The sequence below is a fragment of the Acyrthosiphon pisum genome, chromosome X (genome assembly GCF_005508785.2).
Source record: "Acyrthosiphon pisum isolate AL4f chromosome X, pea_aphid_22Mar2018_4r6ur, whole genome shotgun sequence".
In the NCBI taxonomy this organism is placed as follows: Eukaryota; Metazoa; Arthropoda; class Insecta; order Hemiptera; family Aphididae; genus Acyrthosiphon; species Acyrthosiphon pisum.
The window spans coordinates 37569706-37574825 of NC_042493.1; positions in this window are offsets into that span (position 1 = coordinate 37569706).

A 5120-nucleotide genomic window follows, 5' to 3' on the forward strand; every position below is an offset into this window, starting at 1 on the left:
GCTAAATTGTTTTAGTGACACGTTAAAAAACACTAAACGGTAACCTTTCAATAAAATGTACCCCCTCTCCTCCCCCACAGACAAAAAAATGAAAATCGAGTGACGTGGTAACATTCAGGAAAGGGAACTACTCTATGATAAAAAATCATTAAATTATTTAAATAACACACTAAAGAAACGTAACCTTTAAATAAAGTACACACCCTTTCCACGCGCCTTAGACAAAAAAATTAAAAGTCAGGCTTAATTTTTTTGTCAGGCGACGTGGTGACACTCAGATAAACATTTGGAACAACTCTTTGAAAAAAAAATGGAAAAAAGTTTAATTATGTCGTCGTCAGAAAATAGTTACATAAAACAGGACTATTATTTTATATATTATATATATATATATATATATATATATATATATAAGGATGTTTATAAATTTGCCAAGTATGGCATAAGTATGACATTAGCCTATCCCTAATGTCTAGGTCATAAATATAGCGGTTGCAGCCGTTCATACGACCGTCAGTAGGCAAGAACTGTCGTAGTGTCGTGTTGAAACGCCTCGGAATAATTCATATCGACACGCCAATAAAATACACACATAAAGAGGTCATGTAGGTGGGCGATTGTAAACTCTCCCGATTTTAATGACATGTAAACTCTCCCGATGGTAAACTCTCTCGGGTGTATTCCAGTACTACCTGACGGGAACATGTAAACTTTCCGGGTCTACTTCAGTACTACCTGACGGGAACAAGTAAACTCTCCCGGTTAAACATGTACTACTAATCTTGGGGAGTATGGGGCATCACTCGTATTACACAGTTGGTAACACTAAAATAATTCACCCGTTATCATGATACGTTGTTATCACTTATAAGTTAAAAGTTTTGTATGAACATTGAATTCTACTATTCTACTGTGGTGCTAGTGCGGTTACCGTGGTGTTGTTCTGGTGTCGCCGTTGCAGTGTCAGCAACCGCACTGACCATCATACGCTTTGTATTAGACTCCGTTACAGAAGGTATAGGTACACAGGTTTTAGGTAGGAAGTGAAATAAGTAAACACTAGTTTATTGAGACGCGTTGCGTCGAGATCGTTTTATTGCATGACAAACATAATATGCACGTAGGTCGTACGCAGTACGACGATAAGTAGGTACATAAAAGAGCGGTCGCTTGATCCTTCTATATTGAGCAGAGGTTTTTTTAGTGGCTGATATCGCATCCTCAACCTCTTTTAGAAGCGAATCATAAGCATCTTTAGTAATGATATTATAATGATTGTCTTTTTTTCCTTCCACCGATTCCATAAGCTTCTTAAAAAACCGTTCTCGGGTACTCATTTCTCTTTCAGTTTCCAACATGATACCAAAGTATACAGTGACCTTAGGACAATTTTCAAAATCGGCGAATGTTAACGAGAGCGAAAAAAACAACTTCGAACGGGCAATTCACGACAAAAACACGTAGGTACAACGACTAGGACGAACACAATCGCACTGGCGAAACACAGCCGACGATATAAGCTGATCTTTAGATCAATATCGTATTATTATTAATATTATTGTAGGTATAATCTGTCGAAGTTATATCGTATCTAAGTGTTGGATGACTAGTTAAAGTTATCTTAATTGATTTGATAGTCGACCGGTCAAATAATTATCGAGCAATATTTATAGATCGTCTGTGGTCGCGTGAGTTTTATGTAGTACGAGTTTAAATACAATATAATATTATTGTCATGCATTTTAGTTAAAACTAGTTTTTACTGACTTAGTTGAACCTGCGGTGAATTCTAGTTTTAACTAGTTAAAACTAGAAATGACTAAAGGGATTTGTGGAAACTAGTTTTGACTAGTTAAAACTAGTTTCGACGGATTTCGGGTTTTAACTGTAACATATATAATTCCAATTTAATTAATATGGAAACACTGTATAAAATATAAACCCTATAGTCTATAATTTAGTTTTGGGTTGGAAAAAAATTAAGTATGTTAGCATTGTATAAACAAATTAACTTTTTTTTAACTTAATAAAAAGTTAACAAAAAGTGTGTATTAACTTTTAACTTAACTGAGTTAACCTACAGTTAAATTAACTTTTAACTTTTAACTTTTTGTTATTGGTGCATATTAACTTAACTTAACTGAGTTAAAAAAAATCATTAAATTGCCCAGCCTTGAAGTTAGATACGTATATCCTTGTTGATTACGAGATAATGGGAAAGAAAAAATAAAAAAATAATTTTTATTTGAATATTGTGAATGCAAAAATTGCATTGCATTGGTTGCAAATATTTTTTTTTAACCCACGGCCCCCCGGGAGGTGGATCCATGCCCCGTACCCCCCCCCCCCCCCCCGTAGATCTGTCCCAGAAATCAAAATATAAATTCAAAGTAAATAATTGATTATTCATATATTATGGCCACACTGGAATTAATTTTTCTCATTTGGAGCCTTAATGTGCTACTATTATCATACTATTATACTACCCTATCGTCATACTGTGGTAAGTATAGAAGCCCCGTGGCTTAGGAGGTTGACCCGTGGGGACCACACTTACCAATTCGATCTGACTTCTGGTCAGAAGGGTTAAACGAGTAAAATAAAAAGGTGAGAGCGTCAAAGTAGGTATATTTTAAAAATCAATACAAAACACAATTTAGTTAATAAATAAAAACGCAGTACGCAGTACGTAATGTATAAAAAATGGTGCGTGAGTGCGCGGACGAACGCGGACAAAAAAACGTGCGGCGTAGTCGCGGACTCGCAGCGGCGGTAACGGCGCGGTGCGTCCGCGTTGAAGCGCTGTGCTAAAGAAGAACGAGCCGGCGGCGGCCAACGGCGTCGTAGCCGCCGAAGCGCGAGCCGTTGCCGTCGAAACAAAGCGGGGGAAAGCTCGGTAATTAAATCAAAGAACATAAATATAATTACATGTATGTCGTAAAGACAATAATACAAAATAAAGGCGGGCATCGCGTAACGATAATGCGCGGTGTGCGAGTGGTGATAAGACCTCGGTATCGGCACAATACTATCATTTTCACCTTATCATTTCCTAAGTCGGTTCTATTTTTCGTACGCTGCGCCACTGTGACACTGTGACAGTGTGACGTGAGTATGTAGTGTGACGTGAGACCTGTTGATTAGTTGTTTACTGTTTAATTACGTACGGTAGTATAGTGCGTAATCTCCGTAATTGTAGATTTTGTAGGACTTACTGAACGCGATGGCTGGTAGATCACGAGGACGTAACGGCAATGGTTGGTTCCATAACGCCAATCTACGTGAGTATTTAGTACAAATCGAAGCTTTTGTGGTTTGTTGATTATTGTTGGTGGGAGAGAGGCGGTGCTCAGAAAGAGTCTACTACCTAATAAGAATTTGGTCAACTTATTATTTACCAATTCACCACTAACGTACTTCTGTTTTCATTCAATTAATTAATCTCGCCACTCATTTGCTACCTGTTATATACCATAGTATATTGCATTATTTTATTATGTACATTGTACATTATTTATCAATTTTTATATAACGGGGCTCCAGCCTCACCAACTTTTACCTATCTTAAAAGAAAATTTGTCGTTTTTTTTTGTTTCTGAAAAAATATACCTAAGTATTCTTAGGTAGGACAAACCATTCAAATATGAAAATTGATTATTTGATTTATGCATATTTATGCAAAATTTGCATATCAATTTTTGTTTTATTCTACCTACACATTTCTTGTTGGCTATGATGGAAATAGTTGTCTGGATTTTTAATGTGGCGATTATAATTATTCTGATCACATTAAAATATACAGCGCGATACCGGTACTGTGTGATTCATACAACTGTTTTTTTGTTGATTGACAGTAATCATTTGGTATTTTATGTTATTTCATATTGGGAAACATATATTTATTTTGTGTAATGTTCACTTCTTTGAACAATATATTATTTATAATTTCAACCAAGCAAAAGCCATTTGATGAAACTAAATGTATAAGGTAGTAGATAGTTACTACTACAATTGTGCAGTTTCTTAATTTCTTAGTACCTAATCCCTATGAAGTAAGAACTAGTCCAAATTTAATGTTAAAGTAATTTAACTAAGAGTAAATTATTATATTGCTGCAATTGGTAGAGGCCAATCAGTATTGAATAATGAACAACACCACAGAATAATACAATTTATAAAATGGCCTACATACATTCGGTATACTTTAACCACAATTCTTTCAAGAATATTGTAGGTACCTAGGTACTTTTCGCAAGTGATTTTTGTACAAAACTATAGATGTTTAATTCTTCTTTGCTGTTATAAAACAGTTTTAAAAAAAATTGTGACGTTTATTCTGATCCTATCAATGTAACATACGCGGTCACTCAATGCCCTTTGCCGTATTATATATTGGTCAGCTCTATTCCTAATAATGTTTCCAGAGTAAAGATTTTGCTCTATGCCGATAAAATGAGTGCCATAAAATATAAGCTCCAGAAGACTGATCCTTGTTACAATACAATGACTGGGTCGCTCGTCTTGGATTATCCCTGAATCTCAGCAAGTGACAGGTCAACTTTTCTAGATATCGCACACATATCTATAATAATTATCATATTAACTTTACTCCACTTGAGCATGTGCCTTCTATTAAAGATCTTGGAATTTTCTATTCCACTACAAATTGTTTTAGTGTCATCATATTGAGACACATATAATTAGAACTCTAAAAATGTTTGTTTTTAAAAATTATAATACTAAACATTTAACATTAAATATTCAATCTCGCCATTCCCGCCTTTCTAATATTTACCATAATTTTATCATGTCTTTCCTTAATGGGTTGCTAGACGCACCCGACATACTTTCAAACATCTCATTCAGAGTACCTTTTTATAATACCCTAAATAAAGAACAATTTTGCATACCTATACACTACATTATACAACTATAACAATCCTATCCACTGCATGGTCCGATCATTCCAATAGTAATAAATCACTTTTAATAATAATTGGATTTGTTGTATATTAAGAGGACGTTGTACCCGCATGTGTTGTCTCCGTCTTACAAAACGTACGACATACCAAATTTTCGTTTGCTAGTTTCAATATGGTGCTGTAATTTTTTAATTTTAG